Below are 23,634 nucleotides of genomic sequence, written 5' to 3'. Positions count from 1 at the left end.
CTCGTGCGCCCTTTGTCTGGAATGATCCTGACGCCAGCATAAGGAGGACAGCCAGGAGTTTGGTGATGGGTGGGTTAGTTGTAGGAGTTTCCACCCTTGCTGTGATGTCTGGCGCAATGTGGTGTAGCAGGTGTACAATGGACTTCCGCTTCAGACTGTATGTCCTGATGACATCTTGTTCCCTGAGGGCAAGGATGTTTGTGCCCTGTCGAACTATCCTCTCCCATCTTCTGCGCTGCCTTTGTGGCTGCTGTGGTGGTGTTTGGGCTTGCTGCAGTGGTGCTGGTGGGACCTGTTGTTGGTGGTGTCATCTGCGTTGTGTGCCAAGCTGGAGCAATAACAGTTTCATGTTGACCAGGAGGTTGCCAAAACTCCTTCTGTGTGTTTTCCTTAAGTAGTAGTGTGTAGGCCTCATTTTAACACTTGGTCTGAGCAGGCATTAAAATTTGACGCTAATCAGACTTTACGTCATTTTTTGTAACCGGTTCCTTAATTTGCATCGTTTTGCGCCAAGCAGTAAATATGGCGCTTGATGTTTAGCTTCATTTTTTGGGAGGGACCACCTAACTTGTATTTCAATGTCGCTAAAAGACAAGGTGGGGTTGCTCTCTCAAAAAATGATACAAACTCAGACATTTTGTTGCTAGACAGGTCTAGCCACAAAATATAAATAATGAGCTAGATTAGCACCGCTTTTGCACTAAAAAAAAGGCACAAAGGGGGTGCTAACCTTTCTCAAATGTGGACCACAGTATAATGTCCAGATTTAATATTAAGGCCTTTGTGGAAGATGATAGCTAAAGTACAGTATGTTCTGCCAAAAATTGATATCTCACTAGTTTTAAAGTTTGTAATCTCAGTGCTCAATTTTGTTCCATATGCTCTGCATCATTGAAACATTGCAACAATGTATTTACCACTTCTCTGCAATGTAGACAAAACATTTTATTTACAGCCTGGTCAGGTCATATTTTGGTCACTCTTTTTTATTAGTTTATCAAAAGACACACTTTTAGAATCCCGCAGAGTTAAGTAGAGAAATCGCTCAGATTAGAATTCAGTTGTAGATGAGAAAGAGCAATCTTCACACTCATGGGTTCATATACAACTCAGTCCAAATATGTCATCAATATTTGCATCTTCTTCTAAAACTGCAAGGATCACCATCATAAATTGCTGTGCATCTTGTTGAGCATTTAGAGTAAATATTATCAATCCAATATATTCGTCTACTAGTTCTAAAAAGCCTGAAGTAGAATGTATTACACTTCTGTTACACGATAAGCATTGAATGCAATGAAATAGTGCTGTGCACAATGTGTTACATGGTTTTTCTTGGATTGCATTAACAACATGTGGCAGATGGAAGAGAACACTGAGAACAACATTAGCATAGCAGTTTACAGCACTAGTGCTATCCAACTGGTGACCCATAATATCTCCATCCTTTTCCAGTTTTCTTTTCCTCACTCCTTCTTCTTTAGCTTTGCTTTCTGTCTCTTCTGTAATTTTCTTTGATTGTTTTGTTAGTTTTCACTTAGGACAAAATACCTATTTTTCATCAACAGGATACTGTCCTAAATGAGGAGCATATTTACTTCTTAATCTGTTGTACTCTCTTACACAAGTAGCATCTGCATTAAGCTTCTTGTGATCAAAATCAGAAACAACCCAGATACTATTCCAACTTGTGACAATGCTCCACATGACATTCCTTCACTAAAAACTGTACATCCAATATTAATAAATGTAGCATCAACACTTAAATCGTAAGACTTGTGGATAGTTATGGCATATGCAAGACAAACTGGATTTTTTTTTTTTCTTTCGTTGGACATACAAATCTTTCACAAGCAAAAAGCTTAAGACACATCTTCTAATTTGCTTCACACAATCAACCTGATCAAAATTCATAGCTAAGAATTCAACCTCATCATAGCTAGGAAAATTAATGAAATCAACAACTTTACACATTGCATTGAAAAGGAGACCCAGCACATCGAAGTGTCCATTGATATCCACAAAATTATCACATTTCTTTAAAAATCACATAATTCAATAGAGTTCTTATGAAAACTTTTTGTTCTTTATTTATCCATAATGACAAAATCTAATCCAACGCGTTTTGTCCAAACGGACTTCTTCAGGGCTATAACAATATACAAATACATAAAATATAAATCAATATAATATTCTATATACATCCTCCACCCATATTAAATATAAAATGCAGTGAAAAAATTAAAATCATCAATAATCACCATCATGGTAATTTTTAATTTTATTAAAGAAATTAAACTAATGACTTAACTTATAGAAAAATATAAATAGAGGGAAAAAGGCTAAAATATTTTTTTTTTTTTTTTTTTTAATTCATTGCAATAATTTCCAATATTGTCAGTTTTTTATTTATTTCTTCATTTCCTTCACTTCCTCCAAAACTACCTATGTCATCTTATTATGTATTTTATTTTATTTTAAACTCTTCATTTTTATATCTACTTTTTTTATTGAAAAAAATATATATATATCAAATGTTGTAAAAACATTTTGTAAAAAAATGTGTTTCTTAATATAGTAATTGCATATATGTTACTTCCTACCAAGTGATAAACTTTATCCTCCACATTTAACTTAATTTTGGTTATCAATTAGTTTTAATTACAAACAACTCCAAATTTCAAAGATTTATTTTGTATTCTTCTGATTCTCATCTTTCAATCTTTCCAACAGTATTCCATTTCCATTAGAAGTAAGGCTACATATCAATTTTTTATTGTCAATTGATCATCTACTAGGACAAAATAAAGATGGCACACACTATTACAGAAGAAACATCAACCCATACCTCATAATTGCAGTATGTAACGCGCTCCACGGCAGAACGCCATCCGATTTCCTGACAATGAAACCGATTGTGTTCTCACACATCGTTTTTATACTTGCACTAACCATTTCCACTTGAAGCAAACTGAAACACTTCCTTTTGAGATATGTAACGGTGGCGGGCATTTTGAAATGGCACTTGGACCACACTTTTATGTAAGCTTTGCACTGACGATTTCATATATATTATCATTTGTTCGCCCACTAAAACAAACTAGACTGTGCCTACAATAACATATGGCAAAAATGTCAATTATTACACCAGAAACACTGATCTATACCTCGCACTTGCAGGATATAATACACTCAACATGCTATTAAAATCTCATTTTTTAGCATGTGATGATGGCAGCCATTTTGAACAGGCACCTTTTGCCATATATTTATATGAACTCTACATAAACGGGTTAAATATATGTTGTTATTTTATCATCTTATTACAACAAAGTGTGCGTTTTTATACTTGTGCAATCACTAACATCCGGGGAAAACTAAAAAACCTTAGAAAACCTAATTTTTTAAACCATGTGAAAGTGGCGGCCATTGTGAAATGGCACCTTTTATGTATAATGCACTCGGCATGCCAGTAAAATCTCATTTGAAAACATATACTGGTGGCGGCCATTTTAGAAGGGCACCTTTTACCTTATATTTGTACAGAATCTACATAAGCAAATTTGATGTAAGTTGTTATTTTCATCGTCTACTAAGACAAAATAGACGTTTTAATACTTGTGTGATCGCTTCCACCTTAAACAAGCAAAATAACCTAATTTTAAGACATATAACAATAACGACATTTTAAACCTCATTTTAAAATATGTAACAGTGGCGGCCATTTTAGAATCACACTTTTTATTTTCCCCACATTTATATTGATCATGTACAAAGAGTTCTAAAAGACATATTATTGGTTTGTCTTCTACTAAAACAGGATAAAATATACCTGCTACAACATATAACAATAATGCTAATTATTAAAGTGGAAACACCAGTCCATACCTGACGTTTAATACCTATAACATGCTCCACTGCCACAAGCCATCAGGGCACATATCACTAAGACGTCGATTGTATTTTTATACATCATTTTAATACTCATACTAGACACTTCTACCTAACACAGTTATAGAAAACCTCACTTTAAATCATGTAACAGTGATAGTCATTGAAAAGTGGCACTTTTAACCACACATTTCATTAAGTTCCCAAAAAATAATGAAATTCACTATTAATATTTAATCCTTCTTGCACTGTTCGTAATCTATTTATCCATTTTGCCTCAGCTTTCCTTAATGTCAATTCCCTGTCGCCTCCCCTTTCATCATGAGGTACATGTTCTAAACCATGAAACCAAATCTGAGTGTTGGTGGGATGGGAAGACTGTACGTGTGTAGCCACAGGATATTTGATATCTCTGTTTTTTATAGCTCTTATATGTTCCATCACTGTTCTCTTTAGACTCCGTATACTACTGCTGATATACAATTTGCCACACGAACATCCCAAGACGTAAACCACAAATGTTGTGTTACAATTAATAAACAAGTTGATGGTGTATTCCTTCGGGGTATTGTATTTGAACTTTTTTATTTTGTGAACTCCTTTTTTACATACGGAGCAACCCCCACACACATAAAAACCTTCTGGTTTCACATCCAACCATGTTCCTACCTCAGAATTATTGTTTATTTGATATTTAATATGGGTGGAGGATGTATATAGAATATTATATTGACTGATATTTTATGTATTTGTATATTTGTCATAGCCCTGAAGAAGTCCGTTTGGACGAAACGCGTTGGCTATGATGGATTAGATATTGTCATTGTGGATAAATAAAGAACAAAAAGTTTTCATAAGAACTCTATTGAATTATGTGATTTTTGAAGAAATGTGATAATTTTGTGGATATCAATGGACACTTCGATGTGCTGGGTCTCCTTTTCAATGTTATGAGCCCATGGCTATTTCAGGTCTAGGGGGTTGACCCTCACGACCCGTGCACCGAAAAGTGCCATAAATTGCATATATATAATAAAGGAAGAAGGTGCGGTTTCAATTCACCTTGATCCCCATTTTTTTTTAAAGAACTTTACACATTGCACCATTTACCAATCCTTCTTGAACATTTAAATTATGTTTTAAAGTTGAAGATAAAAGCAAGCGTGGGTTGGAACTTGTGTTTGAAATATCTAGAAACATAAGCAGAATCTAATGAGCAAATTTCTGCACCTGTTTTTACATTGATGTCTTTTATATTAGAGTTTGCTTCTCTGAAGACTGGAATGAGGTAATCCCACACATACTCTGTGCAATTCAGTGTCAAAAGCCACGGTGGTGCTCCCAAGTTTCTCAGCATACGCTTCAGTTCTCCATGATGATGGAACCAATATTTATTGGTACATGTTGGCACGCTATTAAATTAATCAAGTTGTATTTTAAGTTCTCATCCTTTTCATGAAATTTGTTTACAAGATGAACTCCTGTTTTTGAATGTGGTTTACTGCACATGAAAATGGGGACAAGTCTCTCAAATAGAAGGTGAAATATGTATGGGATACACTGTCTGAATCTTTGATCTTCTAAATATAATCATGCTGTTGGTATTCAGCTGCTGGTATTTGTATGGGCTGGTCACCATAACGACCTCCTACTCCAGTGGGAAACAAGTAGGGAAAACAGAGAGCATCTAAACTTTTTTCCTACACACTCATGGGAGCTCCTCTAGGTTGCTGAATTTGGAAAAAGTCAATAGCATTACCAATTACTTCTTTGGAAAGTAACAGAGATATGCTGTAGTGCTCCTTTGTTCTGATCCGGATGTACCTACTCTTCCTATTTGTCCACTTGCTGGCAAACTGCCATCATCAACATTTGGTACATCAGATTCCACATCAACATTTTTATAATAAACAATATTTTGTACCAGGTATAACATTGCTTGTTTAACTTTATTAACATCAACTCACCAAATTGTTTTATTCTTAGTTAATACGCCATGTACCAGGATAATAAGTGGCTCTTCATTTTCATTCTCTATTCCTACTGTTTCAATTTTTTTTAAGTCTAATGGCAAATGCACTACTCTTCCTTGAAGGCCTTTCAATATCTGTTAGGTGCAATTAACCTGTTTTTTGTTTCCAATCATATGATCAATTGAAATGGATAAACAGTTTGCATAGGGATAGACTCATATACATTTAAGTCTTGTAGTTGTTCTGGAACACTCCCAAGTTCTAACCTATTACCTACTGCTCTAGCTGGTGTTTTCTGATCCTCTAACATCATAGCAGTACTTGCATATAACTTGTTGCATGAACAAATCAAACGCTCCTTTACAAATAAATGAGCAGCAAATTCTTGACACTTTTCTTTGTTTTCCCCTTCAGTTTTGGAAAATACATCTACATTTCGTGTTTGATTTTTATAGCGAGTGCGTCGACAAGAGATGCAAACATAGTTTGGTTTTTCAGAACAAGCTGTATTAAACATTATAATCTCTCATACACAGTTCTGAGTAGGAATACCTGTGCTCTCTTCCTCAATACCTATACCTATGAATTAATCATTCTCCCTTGAATCTTCTTCTGGACCAAAGGACCGAAACTGTGTATCCTCACAAACATTTTCTACTTTTTGTATGGTACTATGCAAAAGTACTCTATTCATTTCTCCTAAACATAACGGTGGAGTCTTCACATGGTAGTCTCCTAACTAAACTTCACTTATTTGAATGGTGAGTTGCCAACATGCTAAAGTGATGAAAGGTGCTTTGGCACACTTTCTTGGATAGACATGCTAATGAATGTCCTTGTAAATTTGTAAACTTTCTTACTTTGCATGGATCTAATCCTTGCAAAATTAAAAAAAAATGTTTGAGACTTCTGCATGGAAACCTGTGTAGAAAACTCCTTAACAAATCAATTGTTTGCTGTTGAATGCTTCAAATACTGCTACTGGTCCATTTGTAAACAGGAGCCTGCCTACACCTTCCCTGAACCTCTTCAGCTACCACCTCTTCCACATTTCTAGGAACAATCTCTTCTTTTTCAACAGGACTGTCAGCCTTCATCTCATAACATTGGCCTGTTAGATCAACAAGATGCACTAATGTGTTCTCATGTAAATACCCTTCTTCATTAAAGAAAGGCTTTGTACCGGAGGTATGTTTCCATTCACCTCTACCGATTTTACAAAAATTACTTTTAACAAGTCTTTTCATTTGGCTGTATTTCTTCATACATAACACACTTTTCCCTAGTGTTCTCATTCTAGTGAGAATCAAAATAAAAAACTTTCTCTTTAAGACAAATGCCTTTATCAATTACAGCTTCAAAACGTTCTTTTTGTTTTAGTACCTCCTTTCTACTTTTGTACTTCTTCATATTTTTAAGAAGATTCTAAATTACCCTGGCAAGAAACATTCTAACTCTAATTTCTTTGAACTGTTATCTTCTGTTTAACCTATCTGGTTTCTTCAATTTTTCTTACTGAGCATCTCATGTGATTTTTGTACCTTATTTGTTGACTTCACACTTTCCTCTTTATTTACATCCCTTTTCACAGTTTGCAGTTTGCCACATATAGTTTTAAGAAATATTCTGCTTCGCTTACCAGCAGCTCTTTTCTCTTTAACCACAATCTACTCATATTACGCCTTTTGTTTCTGTGTTGCAAGTAGATTATAGGTTTTCCTCAGTTTTTCGGTTTTAGCTTTTGGTGGCACATTCAAAATCTCTTCATAGTAAAAATAATCTGAGACACAAAACAATATAGCAACAGATTTACATTTACATAACAAACAGTTAAAATTTATATTATTATAATATACTCTTCATATATACAGTCCGATATCAACATTTTAGGCACTTTACACCTATTTTTTTATCAATTGCCTGGCTATCAGTGTGTGCTTCAAAGTGTCTTTTCATGCAGCAACATGTATTTGTGTTCATTAGTGTGATGTGTGCATAAGAGTTACAGTCAACCTGGCACTGTGTGCATTAGAATGTACCTGATACTGTTGGTCTATATATCATTATATAACACTCAAACTAACAGAAAAACACCTCTTATGGTTGGGTTTTGTGCACCAAGGTGTCCCTTCCTGGAGAAAACCAATCATCCCCACAACACAGACACCCTTGCAGCAGTAATAAAGGGTGCCTGTATTGGCACCAGTTAGCAATTTATGTGGCAGTGCAGAGGGAGTGAATAGAAATGAACCATATCTTTTAGATACAGCACAATTATCCCCTTTTTTGGTGTCACAAGGAAGCACAATAAGACACTTGTTGTATTACCCTGTGCCATAGGCCTCATAAATGAGACACTTCATGTCTAACATTATAAACAGATACTACCCTCCCTATAACAAATATACATTTGACTTCAAATGTAACTTCTATCTACTAAAAAGGTATCTCTATGCTTCTCTGAGTCGATATAAATACCATCTAAACTGGCACCATAAAGTGTGCACAGGAAATCTACAGTATTAAGCAAAATGCATGATTTTGAAGCTTTTACTGTTAATCATTTCCTGCAATATTAAATACATTACAATATAGCCAGTGCTTAATTTGTAAATAAAAACATGCCAGTGCCCACAGCTCTCCTCTTAAACACGCGGCTGCTGCAATTAAATATGCAAGCACATAATATTAAAACATCGTATTCCTGAAGCCATCTTGGGACTCTTCAATTCATTTACAGCCACTCCCTGTCCCTTCAACTCACTCTAATAGCTTTCTACTTTCTCTCTTTGTGACGCTTTTTCATTTTTCCCTTCCTCCGTCTTTCCCATGTGTGTCTTTTTATCTCAGCAAATGCTTGAGGCAGAAGAATAAGCCTCGGCCCTCAAAAATAAGTGCCGGTGCTCAGCACTGGAAACAACAAGCATAAATTAAGCACTGAATATAGCTGAATAAAAGTTTCAACACTTCTCTACCTATAGCTCAGTTAATATAGTTTTATCTATTATCACTCTTACTTGCAAACACAGCTTGTTTTGAAGCTAATACTTTAATTCACATACCTATTAATAGCTTTTGATGACAGGTAAAATACAGTACTGTCACAACATCACTTTGGCTTGTTTCTTCACATCACAATAAAATCTCAGAATAAGAGTGGCATACCACTCTCACACCAAGGAACCAGTAATGGCAACCTGTTCACCTTTGCTCTCAGGCATATTGTTATCCTATCCCACATCTGAATGGTTAGTGGCTGTTAACCCTTTATTTTTATTTAGTAGGAATCCCAATTTGCTACTGTGTGCTGCTGGAATTTTGACTCTTTCGAGGCACCTAGCGCAGCCCCTCTGTATACTTTTGAGAAGGAGTCACAGCTCCAGTTGGGTTTTGGAAATATATTCCCATTTGTTTTGGTAGAGTTTCAGCTACATTTTAAAGTTAATGATAATACTGAATTAGAAAAATTATTTTTTCCAGTTTCTTGTCTACCACAACATCTCCTATTTGAAAAATGTATATGTGCTTTAAAAGCACCCCTTCCCTCCACACTCTCTCTACAGCTGCCATAGCAACCTCCTCTAGAACACTGTATTGTACCAGTAGTTCAAAAGTTCACAGCTTTTTCCTGTAGCAGCAGACTAGATTTAAAGTGTGCTGTAGCAGGTGTGGCTGACTATTACAGAATGTAAACCTACCCAAAATGAGATTATGTGTTCATAAAACAAAGCAACCAATCAGTGATACACTGACTTCAGGACTGTAGGTCACAGCTTTTTGGGCTAGTGAGTATGCAAGAAAAAGTGCCATTGAAAGGAACCTGGGTTTGCATAATGTTGATATTACTATGGTTGGCCAGAGAGAGTTAAGGTGGTTACAATTGCTCCCATTGGTTGAAAGAATTAGAGATAGCCAGCCCCTTTACCTCATGATTGTGCACTGTGGTGGTAATAACCTGGGCACACTGACTGGGTTAGGACTGGAAATCCTAATGAAAGATACCTTTATTCAATAAATTCACTTTTTCCCTCACACTGCCTTTGTATTCTCTAACAGAGGCAGAAATGGAAGTGGTCATCTGATCTCTGTCAACAGATGGACAAAGCCATGAAACATGTTAATGAAACTGTTTCAGCATTCCCCAGAGGCCATAACATGAGCTTGATTTACTATACTAGCCTGCACTTTAACATGGATGGGATATTAATAAGAGATGGTGTTCACTTCACAGATAAAGACAGCAGAGTGTTTATCAGCAACTTGAAACTCTGCATCCGCTCTTATATGTTCTAGTCATATACACAAAAGAAACCCAAAGGCTCTTTTAGAGCCACCCTATATCCCAAAAACTCTTTGAATTTGAAAGAGAATCTGAATCTTTTTTTTCACAAAACAATTCGGAATGGCGACTCTGTTGCAAATCTCCAAACAAAAGCAGAAATTCAATGCACAAAACCCACCATATTATGTATGTGTCTTTCTTTTACTTTCTCCACGTGGCAATACATTTCTGAATTCCTCAGTGGAAGTCTAATGGTGTATGTGAATAAGTGCAAGAGTGGGAAATCCTATCTGTGAGTGGGTGTGTGAGAGTGTCAGTGAGTGTGTACATGGGTGCACAAGTGGAAGTGACTGTGAGTGGGTACCTAAGAGTCTCAGAAAGTCTGTGAGCAGGTGCATGAGTGTGTCTGTGGGTCTGTGAATTGGTGCATGAATGGTATGAGTAGGTTTTTCAGTGGTGTGTGATAATTTGAGTGGTTGTCTGAGCAGATGCATCAGACTATCATTGAATGTCTCAGTGGGTATGTGAGTGTCTGAATGGGTCTTTCAGTGGGTGTATGAGTGTCAGTGGGTCTGTAAGTGGGTGTGTGAGTGCCTGAATGGGTGTTTGAGTGGGTGTATCAGTGTCAGTGAGTCTGTCAGTGGGTGCATGAGTGTGTGGTTGGGACGTGAGTGGGTGTGTTAGTCTATAAATGGATCTGTGAGTAGGTGCCTGAGGGTCCCAGTTGGTCTGTTAGTAGGTGCATCAGTGGCTGATTGGATGTGTGAGTGGGAGTATGAGTGTCAGTGGGTCTGTGAGTGGGGCATGAGTGACTGGTTGGATCTGTGAGTGCTGTTTGAATGTCTGACTGGGTCTGGGAGTCACCACATGAGTGTTTAAGTGGGTCTCTTACTGTGAGCATAAGTAAATCACAGGGTCTATGAGTTGATGCTTGACAGTTCGAATGGGCCTGTGAATGGACGCCTGAGTGTCTGAGCTGGACTTTGAGTGGGTGTATGAGTGTCAATGGGTCTGTGAGTGGGTTTGTGAATGTGTGGCTGGGACTGTGAGTGGGTGCATGTGTGTCTGAGTAGGTCTGTGCGTGGGTACATAATGCTCTTGATAGGTCTGTGAGAGGGTGTGTGAGTGGGTCTGTGAGTGGGTATACAAGTGTGTGAATAGGCGGTGAGTGGCTGTGTGAGTGTCTATGCGGATCTGTGAGTAGGTGCCTGAGGGTCTGAGTGGGTCTGTGAGTGGGTACATGAGTGTGTGACTAGGTCTCTGAGTGGGTGTGTGAGTCTCTGAGTGGGTCTTTGAGTCGGTACATCAGTGAGTGTGTGAGTGAGTGCAGAAGAGTGAGACTGAGTCAGTGAGTGGGTGTGGGAGTGTCTGAGTGGGTCTGTGAGTGGGTGTATGAGTGTCAGTGGGTCTGTGATTAGGTGCTTGAGTGTCTGAGTGGGTCTGTGAGTGGGTGTGTGAGTGTCTGAGTAGGTCTGTGAGTGGGTGCATGATGGTCACAGTGGATTTGTGAGTGTGTGTATATATTTATGTATTCAAGGTATGTTAACGCAAGGGCCCACCTTTGTTCTCTTCATTGGAGATTGAAAAAGGACATTGTCCCACAATGCCCAACAGTTCAGGAAAAATTGAGAAAAAAGGAAGGACGTTTCCGATGGAGCCAAAGGGAATCATCCCCCCTCCTCTGGATTAGAACACAGTATCCAAGGGACCACAGGGCTTTGACTGAGGGGAGTGGGGACACATCGCCCAATTTTGACCTTTGAAAAAGGCCAGAGAGGAATTCACGTAAACTAACTATGCACCCCGCTTTATTCTTTACACCAAGCAGCTTCGAATTTTTTTTTATGTGAGTCTCCAGATAAACAACAAATGGGTCATCACCAAATTGGATTCAGGTTGTAAGTAGTCAGTAGTCCAGACGGACTTAATCTACCCTTCCCAGGTTCTCCCAGGAAGGGTTGTTCATTTCCAGTAAGTACATGGAGATGTTAAGCCCTATCCAGTTGCTCAGTGAACCGTTGTCACATCTGAGGGTCAAAGAAGGTTGATAGAGGAGTGTTATGTAACCTTCTGGAGCACATTATTATAGGTACTGACTGTGAGAAAGTAGCCTCTTTTTAGCATGGTTACCCCCATTTTTGGTCTGTTTGTGAATGTTTGTCAGTGTGTTTTGCCTGTCTCACTGGGATCCTGCTAGCCAGGACCCTAGTGCTCATAGTTAAAACCCTATTTGTCAGTGTGTTTTGCCTGCCTCACTGGGATCCTGCTAGCCACGACACCAGTGCTCATAATTTGTGGTCTATATGTGCTGTGAGTATGCTTGACTGTGTCACTGAAGTTCTGCTAACCAGAACTCCAGTGCGTATGCTCTCTCTACTTACCAAATTTGTTACTATACATTAGTGACTCCATATTCCAATTCTGATTGGCACACCGGACCCCCCTTGTAAGTCCCTAGTATATGGTACCTAGGTACCCAGGGCATTGGGGTTCCAGGACATCTTTATGGGCTGCAGCATTTTGTTTTGCCACCCATAAGGAGCTCATACAAACCTTTCTTCACGACTGCCAATGCATCCTGAGTGAAATAGTGCACACACTATTTCACAGCCATTTTCACTGCACTAACATATAAGTCACCTATTTGGCTAACCTTCATTTACTGAAGGCTAGATGCAAAGTTAATGTGTGTGAGGGCACCTTTGCACTAGTAAAGGTGCCCCCACGTTTTCCAGGGCCAATTCCCCGGACTTTGTGAGTGCAGGGACACCATTATAAGCGTGCACTACATATATGTCAATACATATTTGTAGTTCACAATGATAATTCCGAATATGGCCATGTGAGATGTGAAGGATCATGGAATTGTCCCTGCAATCCAAATCTGGTATTGTGGGATCAATCCCATGCACCCTGGGGGCTCCACTATGGACCCCCAGTACTGCCATACCAGCTCTCTGAGGTTTCCACTGCAGCCCCAGCTGCTGCCACCTCACAGACAGGTTTCTGCCCTCCTAGGTATTGAACAGCTCAATCCCAGGAAGGCAGAACAATACAATTCCTTTAGGAGACAGGTGTTTTTACCCTCTCCCATTGGAAATAGGTGTGACAGGCATGGGAGGGGTATCCTCCCAGAGCCCCTGGAAATGCTTTGAAGGGCACAAACGGTGCCCTCCTTGCATAATCCAGTCTATCCCGGTTCAGGTACCCCCAGTCCCTACTCTGGTGTGAAACTGAACAAAGGAAAGGGAAGTGACCAGTCCCCTGTCCATCACTACCCCAAGGGTGGTGCCCACAGCTCCTCCAGAGTGTCCCTGGCGTTAACCATCTTGGATTCCAAGGTGTGGGGACCCTCTTGAGACCTCTGAGTGGCCAGTGCCAGCAGGTGACATCAGATACCCCTCCTGATAGGTGCATACCTGGGCAGTTGGCCAATCGCCCCTCAGGACTATTTAAGGTGCCTCCACTGGGTGTTTCCTCAGATTTGATTTGCAAGATTCCTCCAGGACTCCTCTGCATCCTCTGCTTCAGCTTCTGACCGTCGGATCAACCGCAGACTGTTCCAGGAACTGCTGTAACTGCAACAAAGTATCCAGGACCACTCCTGTGACCTGCAACTTCAGCTCCAGCTAGCATTTGCAACAGTTTTCACCCTGTACCAGAAAAACCAAAGGAATCTCCCATGGAGTGACGGAGTCAGTTCCCTGCTTCTGCAGGCACCATTCTGCAACAACAACCGGTACTCTGGGACTCCTCTCCTGACGACGAGTGTGCTCCCTGGAACACAGGTGACCCAGACTGTCCAAATGTCCAACTGTCCAAATTTTGTGGAGGTAAGAGCTTGCCTCCCCATGCTACGACAGTACCCCTGTGCACTGCGTCACATGGCTGTTTGAGCAGTGGTAGCACCCCCCTTAGCGCCTTGAGGCCCTCACGGGTGAGTAGTATACTAAACAAATTCCCTGATTGATTGATTTTACAGCTCCTTGGGCTTCTCTGCACTTCTTCAAAAAGTTCTTCATGCACAGCGTAGCCCAGATCCCCAGCACTCCATCATGCGATGCACAGCTCCCTGAGTTGTTCTCCGGAGGCGTGAGACCTTCCAGGTTTGTGTTGCAACGACCACACTTTGTATCTTCTTTGTCCCTGCGTTCTGGGACTCCCGTGGGTCCTGACTGGTCTTCTGAGGGATCTCTGATGTGCTGAGAGCCCCCTCTGTCTCCTCAGTCCGAGTTGAGACCCCAGGTCCCTCTTGGGTCCAGGCAGCTCCTTGTTGATGCAAACCACGTACTTGCTTGAACCAAGGCTTGTTGGCAGAATCCAGTGAGGCAAGCAGCCTGCGTCCAACAACTTGACGTGGGACATCTCCTGCACTACGCAGGAACCCACAGCCGTCTTCTTTGGTGCACTTCTGTACTTTTTTTCTGACTGGATAATCCATTTTTGCACCTTCTTCTAGGTTGGCAGGGGCTCCTGTCCTTCCTGGACTCTTCTTCGACTTCTGGACTTGGTCTCCTCTCTCCACAGGTCTTCAGGTCCAGGAATCCATTGTTTGTTGCTTGAAGTCTTGCTTGATTCTTGCAAAATCCTTTATCATAACTTATAGTGTGTCCTCAGGAAACTTGCTGTCCTTTACTCCTGTTCCTGGGCTCTGGGGTGGGGTACTTTACTTACCTTTGGTGTTTTCCTACACTCCCAGCACTCCTCTACACACTACCCTTGTCTAGGGGGGAATTTGACATTCGCATTCCACTATTTTAGTATATGGTTTGTGTTGCCCCTAGGCCCACTGCAACCTATTGTATTTTCTATTGTTTGCACTATTCTATGACTGTTTACTTACCTGATTTTTGTTACTGTTGTATATATTGTGTATAATACTTACCTCCAGAAGGAGTATTGCCTCTAAGATATTGTTGGCCTTGTGCCACTAAAATAAAGTACCTTTATTTTTGGTAACACTGAGTATTGTCTTTTATTGAGTATAAGTACTGTGTAACTATAGTAAAATTGCAGGAGCTTTGCATGCCTTCTAGTTCAGCTTAAGCTGCTCTGCTACAGCTACCTCTAGACAGCCTACACTGCTAGAACACTGCCTACATTTCACTAACAAGGGATAACTGGACCTGGTATAAGGTGTAAGTATCTTAGGTACCCACTACACACCAGGCCAGCCTCCTACACTAATAACCCCTTCGCTGCCAGGCCTTTTCCCCCTCCTGTGCCGAGCCTTTTTTTGGCTATTTGGGGCAGTTCGCGCTTAGGCCCTCATAACGTTTTGTTCACATAAGCTACCCACGCCAAATTTGCGTCCTTTTTTTCCAACATCCTAGGGATTCTAGAGGTACCCGGACTTTGTGGGTTCCCCTGAAGGAGACCAAGAAATCAGCCAAAATACAGTGAAAAATTTATTTTTTTCAAAAAAATGCAAAAAAGGGCTGCAGAATGCAGCTTGTTGTTTTTTCCCTGAGAATGGTATCAACAAAGGGTTTGCAGTGGCATGATCACCATCTTCCCAGCTTTCAGGAACAGGCAGACTTGAATTGAAAAACCCAATTTTTCAATACAATTTTGACATTTTACTGAGACATACCCCATTTTTACTATTTTTTGTGCTTTCAGCCTCCTTCCAGTTAGTGACCAAAATGGGTGAGAAACCAATGCTGGATCCCAGAAAGCTAAATATTTCTGAAAAGTAGACAAAATTCTGAATTCAGCAAGGGGTCCTACAGAAAATAACAGCTGAAATAAAAAAACATTGAAATTGAGGTGAAAAAAACAGCAATTGTTCTCCACGTTTTACTTTGTAACTTTTTCCTGTGATGTCAGATTTTTGAAAGCAATATACTGTTACGTCAGCTGGACTCTTCTGGTTGCGGGGATATATAGGGCTTGTAGGTTCATCAAGAACTCTAGGTACCCAGAGCCAATAAATTAGCTGCACCTTGCAATGGGTTTTTATTCTATACCAGGTATACAGCAATTTATTTGCTGAAATATAAAAAGTGAAAAATAGGTATCAAGGAAACCTTTGTATTTCCAAAATGGCCACAAGATAAGGTGTTGAGAAGCAGTGGTTATTTGCACATCTCCGAATTCTGGGGTGCCCGTATTAGCATGTGAATTACAGGGCATTTCTCAAATAGACGTCTTTTTTACACACTGCCTTACATTTGGAAGGACAAAATGTAGAGAAAGACAAGGGGCAATAACACTTGTTTTTCTATTCTGTGTCCCCCCAAGTCTACCGATAAAAATGGTACCTCACTTGTGTGGGTAGGCCTAGCGCCCAGGAAAGGAAATGGCTCAAAACACAACGTGAACACATCAAATTTTTTCACAGAAAACAGAGGTGTTTTTTGCAAAGTGCATACCTGTGGATTTTGGCCTCTAGCTCAGTTGGCCCCTGGGGAAACCTAGAAAACCAGCACATTCAAAAAAAACTAGACACCTAGGAGAATCCAAGATGGGGTGACTTGTGGGGATCTGACCAGGTTCTGTTACCCAGAATCCTTTGCAAACCTCAAAATTTGACCCAAAAACACTTTTTCCTCTCATTTCGGTGACAGAAAGTTCTGGAATCTGAGATCAGCCACAAATTTCCTTCCACCCAGTGTTCCCCCAAGTCTCCCGATAAAAATGGTACCTCACTTGTGTGGGTAGGCCTAGCGCCCACGAAAGGAAATGGCCCAAAACACAACGTGGACACATCACATTTTTTCACAGAAAACCGAGGTGTTTTTTAAAAAGTGCCTCCCTGTGGATTTTGGCCTCTAGCTCAGCCGGCACCTGGGGAAATCTAGCAAACCAGCGCATTTTTGAAAACTAGACACCTAGGGGAATCTAAGATGGGGTGACATGTGGGGCTCTGACCAGGTTCTGGTACCCAGAATCCTTTGCAAACCTCAAAATTGGGCAAAAAAACTATTTTTCCTCTCATTTCGGGGACAGAAAGTTCTGGAATCTGAGCGGAGCCACAAATTTCCTTCCACCCAGCGTTTCCCCAAGTCTCCCAATAAAAATGGTACCTCACTTGTGTGGGTAGGCCTAGCGCCCATGAAAGGAAGTGGCCCAAAACTCAACGTGGACACATCACATTTTTTCACAGAAAACAGAGGTGTTTTTTACAAAGTGCCTATCTGTGGATTTTGGCCTCTAGCTCAGCCAGCACCTGGGGAAACCTAGCAAACCACTGCATTTTTTAAAACTAGACACCTAGGGGAATCCAAGATGGGGTGACTTGTGGGGCTCTGACCAGGTTCTGTTACCCAGAATCCTTTGCAAACCTCAAACTTTGACCAAAGAAAACACTTTTTCCTCTCATTTCGGGAACAGAAAGTTCTGGAATCTGAGCGGAGCCACGAATTTCCTTCCACCCAGCGTTCCCCCAAGTCTCCCGATAAAAATGGTACCTCACTTGTGTGGGTAGGCCTAGCGCCCACAAAAGGAAATGCCACAAAACACTATCTGGACACATCAAAATTATCAAATACAAAACTACCTGTTTTTGCAGGGGGGCACCTGAGTTTTTGGTCCTGGGCTCAGCAGCCTTCTAGGGAAACCTACAAAACCCAGACATTTCTGAAAACTAGACACCTGAGGGAGTCCAGTGAGGTGTGACTTGCGTAGAACCCCCAATGTTTTCTTACCCAGAATCCTCAGCAAACCTCAAATTTAGCTAAAAAATCTAATTTCTCCTACATTTCTGTGTGGGATCACTGCACTGGGACACATTTCATACCACCCAATGTTCCCCTCATTCTCCCGGTAAAAATGATACCTCATTTGTGTAGGTGGGCCAAGTGCTTGTGAAAGGGAAGACCCAAAAACATGTCGATATTGAGGGGGAACAAAGGGGGTGCAAAAGGGCAGTTTGCAAAAAAAATGTATAGGCTGACAAGTGCAGCAGAATTTGTATCAGTATAGATGAGACAATGCTGAGTGGTAGGAATTTTGTGGATTCCTGCAGATTCCGGAAGGTTCCATCACAAAAACGTGGGGAAAATGTGTGATTTCCAGCAAAGTTGGAGGTTTGCAGGGGATTGTGGGTTCAAAAATGGTGCGGGTGCATGTGAAACACACCACCCTGGAATCACCCAGATGTTTAGTTTTCAGATGTGTGTAGGTCTTGTGGATTTTTCTACAAGGCAGCGTCCCGTAGTACATAAAGTGCAGCCCTCACCATTCCAAGTGGGACGATTTTGAGAGTAAGCCAAGTTCTCATGGCCCAAATGTAAAACTAAAACCCAAAATAATCAAATGTCTTCTTGCTTGCTGTGGGATAAGATGTTTTAAAGTGCGGGGAGAGCTGAAAGACTGTTACCCCTTTGAGTTGAGGCGGGTGCGTAACCAGGCCCATACTGGTTGGTAGCCACCACCCCAATATTTTTAGTTTTTTTTAAATTCCCTGGCATCTAGTAGACTTTCTGCCCCCCGGGGTGTGGATCAGGGGTAATTGCCCCATCTGCCCACTGGTGGGCAGAACAACTTTGGCCCCATTTATTTGGGGTGGCGGTATGGCCATACCCCCACCCTCTTATTTTTGAAAAAAAATCTTCCCTGGCCTCTGGTGGGCTTTCTGCCCCCCCTTGGTGGCAGATGGGCCTTCCAAAAATAGGCCCATCTGCCCCCAACAGGGGGGCAGATATGGTCAACAGTAATGTGCCCCCATGTGGAGCGACCCTTACCCAAGGGGCTGCCCCCCTAAAGAAAACACATGCATACACACACACCAATCCCTGGTGCCTAAGTGGTTTCTGCCCCCATGGGGGCAGATTGGCCTAACAAAAATTGGCTGATCTGCCCCCAAGGGGGGCAGAAATGGTCTAAATACAATTTGCCCCCCCAGGGGAGCTACCCTTGCCTAATGGGTAGCTCCCCATCTCTAAAAAAACAAACAAACAAAAAAAAACACAAAACAAAAATTAGCCCTGGCGCCTAGAGGCTTCTGCCCCCCCTGGGGGCAGATCGGCCTAATAACAATAGACCGATCTGCCCCCAGGGGGGGCAGAAATAGCCTAAAATAAATTTGCCCCCCCAACCTCCTGGAGAGCAACCCTTGCCTACGGGGTCGCCCCTCTTGCGTGACATTGGCGCAAAAAAAAAGATCCCCGGTACCTAGTTTGTTTCTGCCCCCCTTGGGGGAAGATTGACCTTAAATCCGCCGATCTGCCCCCAGGGGGGGGCAGAAATGTTCTAAATACAATATGCCCCCCTGGGGAGCGACCCTTGCCTAATGGGTTGCTCCATATCTCTAAAAAAACAATCAAACAAAAAAAGAAAACACAAAAATAAAAAATTGCCCTGGCGTCTAGAGGATTCTGCCCCCCCTGGGTTTCCCCTTCCATCCCTGCCTTGGGGGGGTGGGGGTGAACCCCACAGAGGAAGCACTAGTGCTCCCTCTGGGCTCTGTGCCCAGGACGTAATGGTTACGTCCTGGGCACACAAGCACTGTGCCTCAGGACGTAACCATTACGTCCTGGGCACAGAAGGGGATAATCCTGACTTTCTGGATATTTTCAGGATCAATGTCAAACAGTTGACCCCTCAAACCCACAACTTTTGGATTAGAAAGTCCCAAACCTAAAACATGTTTCTCACCCCTGAACCATTGGTAAGATATAGTGATTTGAAACATATTCTGATAAATAATGCCACTCTGCAGAATGTGTGGCAAAAGGCACTCCTCAATAAAGGTCAAACATAAAACCATTCTCCCCACTTTATCATAAAAAGAGGATTGATGTATCAGATAGATGAAGAGGGGGGAAATCCACAACTGCTAGTACCTCATGAATTCTGGGAACAAATCATGTTTTTCTCCCGCTCATATTTGATGGCTGGTCATACCTGTACATACAAAACCACCTAAGCGGTCTTATGCCACTTTTATTGGCCCAGGATCCATGCCAGCATAAAAAAATACTGTTAGAAGTGTGAGGTCTGTCAGAAGAGAGATACCTATGGTCTCCCTCTGGTACCCCTTCACTGCCTATTATAGGAAAGCCCTTTGAACGCTTTGGGATGGATTAAATTGGTCCCCTTCCAAATTCTAGAAAAGGTACCTATATATGCTAGTCATAGTGGATTACTCAACCAGGTATCCGAAGACCATGCCCTTGCATTTCCCTATAACTTCTATCATTGCCCCAATATTGATCAACGTTTTTAGCTGGTTAGGATTCCCTAAGGAGATCCTAACAGATCAAGGGACCCCCTTTGTTTCCAGGCTAATGAAGCAGGCCTGTAAGGTATTAAACTTCTTCCACATTAATATCTTGGTATACCATCAGACACTTATTGAACGGTACAATGGCTCCTTAAAACTCACCCTAGAGAGGATATTAACTAGTGAGAGGAGAAACTGGGACCAGCTATCACCATTTGCCCTCTTTGTCATCAGGGGACAGGTGCAAAGCAGTTTGGGGTGTTCATTTTTTGAGCTCTTGTTTTGTAGACAACCCCATAGTCTTTTGGAAATAACAAAAGAAGTCTAGGAAAAGGATACCATGGAATAAGCAGGGTCTTTATTAGAATATGCAAATCAATTAAATTCTAGGACTGACAAACTCAGAGACCTTGCCCATACACATCTAGACAAAAGCAAGAAGAAACAAAAAGCCATATACAGTAGAAATAGGAAATGGCATAACTATCAGGTGGGCAACTGGGTATTAGTTTTATTGCCCACTTCTCCACATAAGCTAAGAATGTAAGGAAGACAGCCCAGTAAGATCATAGCCAAGATAGGTAAAGTCACCTATTGACTCTAAATGAACCCTAGGAAGGAACAGAACTATCAGATCAACTTATTTAAGAAATGGATGGGTCCCTCACCAAAGAAAATACAGGTACTCCAGCTTGTACTTTCTAATATGAGTATCTTGGACCAGTTGCCTAACAACAAAGTCTTGTCACCGAAACAGAAGAAGGAACTAAATTCTACCCTTGAACCCCTTGCCTCCCTGTTCTCAGACAGCCAAGGAAGAACAAACGTAGCAGAGCATGGCATATCTACTCCCACAGGCATGGTGATCAAACAAAAACTCTATAGAATACCTGCAGCCAGGAGGGAAGACTTAAAAAAGGAGATAATCATTGTTAAGTATGGGGGTAGTTAGACCATCCCAAAGCAAGTGGTCCTCTCCCAGAGTGTTGGTACCCAAGCCTGACGGGACAATCAAATTCTGTATCATCTTTAGAGCTGTGAATCTTAGATCAAAATTTATGCTTACCCACTCCCAAGGTTAGATGAACTAATCTAAAGACTAGGAGAGGACAGATACATCACCAAGCTAGATCTCACTAAGGGATACATGGGGCACCCACAAAATTCCAAAGACTTATGAACTAGGTTCTACAGAGTCTTCAAGCCTACTCCTCGGCCTACCTTGATGATATATTCATCTTCAGCCCAAGCTGGGACCAACACCTTCTTCATTGTAACAAGTGGCCACAAACTTTGCAAGTGGCCAATCTAAATATAAATGTAAATAAATCCATGGCAGGATATAACAAGGTGAAACATTTGGGCCATGTTCTGGGAAATGGGTTACTAGAACCCCAAGAAGAAAAGATATGAGCTTTAACTGAAGCCCTGCTTCCGAAGACCAAAAAGGAAGTTAGGAACGTTGTAGGACTCTTGGGATACAACAGGAGAATCATCCCCCAATATGCCGACATCGCTGGAACCTGAACAGATCTCCTGAAGAAGGCTATCCATATCAAAGACATACAAAACCCCTCAGTTAGGTAGACAGGCCTTCCAACACCTCAAAAAAGCCATCTCCACTTGCCCCGTGTTATCTTCCCCAGATTTTAACAAACCCTTCATACTACAAACAGATGCCTCCGGAGTGGGAGTAGGGACTGTCTTGTCTCAGGTTAATGAGGAGGGCCTTGAGGTTCTCATCCTCTTCATTAGCCACAAGCTGTTTCCATGGGAGCAGAGGTGCCCCATAATCGAGAAGGAGTGCCTAGCATTAAAATGGGCTATAGAGAAAGTGTTTTACTACCTAGAGGGTAAGCCCTTTGTGTGTTGTACTGATCATGCTCTTCTTATGTGGATGAGTCATAACAAGGGAAGAAATGCCAGGCTTTTAAGGTGGTTCCTGTCTTTATACCCTTTCCAATTCGAGGTACTTCACCACAAGGGTTGTACACAGGGTAACACTGACTTCCTTTCTCTGTTCCCCCTTTTGCCCAATCAGGAAAACCCTTAGGTGGGGATGTGCTACTAGGAGGGTGAATACAGACTTACCCCTGGAAAGGAGTGGAAGTTTCCCCTTGGCATGTACAGGAATACCAAGGTCCGCTAATGAAAGTGAGGTTCTCTGTTTGCAGCCATTTCCCGAAGATGAGGCAGGGCCGGGAGAGACTTCAGGAGACAAGTCCCCTTCATTCCACTTCCAGAAGTGGAGGACAGATAAGGACTTGCAGAATTGGACCATCAGGGAGAAGAAAAAAGAGAATTTGGAAGGCATGTGCGATACTTACTGAGACGCAGAAGAAGTCAGAGAAGCAGAATGAGTTCCAAGAAGATGGAACGAAGAAGGAGCCAAGGATGACAAGACTTAGACAGCCGAAGGCCACTGTCGATACGAGTTGCTGCACCACATTCCTGGAGGTACGTGGCTCTCTCAGGTACGTAGTCGGCTCCTGGGTATAAATGAGAGGTTGGGACAGAGTAAACAAATGACCCGCAGAGTTCAAAGGGCTTCTCTTGGGGGGGGGCAGGAGTTGGGTGCACTAGAAAGAGGCATAACAACCGAGTCAAATCATTTCATAAGAGCAGTGTTTATGATTTGTATGTGTTTTGGTTTTGATGTGACCATAAAATTCTAGTGGCTGAGAACTAAAACGTAAGGTAAATTCCCCTGCACAAAGGCCTGGTCTTTTGTTTTTTTCTACATGTTGACAAAAGCACTAGATAACACTGAGCACAGGGTGAAGATCCCTCACATGGGCACAAACCTTGATACTGACTTCACTTAAAATAAACACTTAGCTGAGTTCTTCACATTCTCTTGAGGGGCATGCTCCAGAATGGTGGTCCTGATGGCCAATGATGCTAAAAGGAAAGAGAAGAAGGATTAGCCAATGCTGGGTTCCAAACATTCCCATACTTGCTTTAATTAATATTAAAAGAAAGGCAAAATACAAAATACAATAGAGTTTCCTGTGCTAATTCCTGAATACATGAACAATAAATAAACCAGTTTATATACCAGAAGCATTTTTTTACTTGCCCATATCTTTGGCACCGCTTGACGAATCTTCACAAAGCTTTTTTTTAAAATCTGCCAGTTCCGTCAGCTGCAGCCTGGAAAGTATCAGGGTGATCTGTCCGGGGGAGGGGGCGCGGAAAAAGAGGGTCCCAAAACACGTTTTCCCCATTAATTTTTCCATAGGGATTTTGAACAGCAATAGTGAAAAAACTACTGGGTGGAATTAGACCAAATTTGTCTGGAAGGTAGGTCCAGAAAGAGT

The sequence above is a fragment of the Pleurodeles waltl genome, chromosome 5, assembly GCF_031143425.1.
Source record: "Pleurodeles waltl isolate 20211129_DDA chromosome 5, aPleWal1.hap1.20221129, whole genome shotgun sequence".
NCBI lineage: Eukaryota > Metazoa > Chordata > Amphibia > Caudata > Salamandridae > Pleurodeles > Pleurodeles waltl.
The sequence above is the reverse complement of the archived record's forward strand: the minus strand, read 5'-3'. Positions refer to the sequence as shown.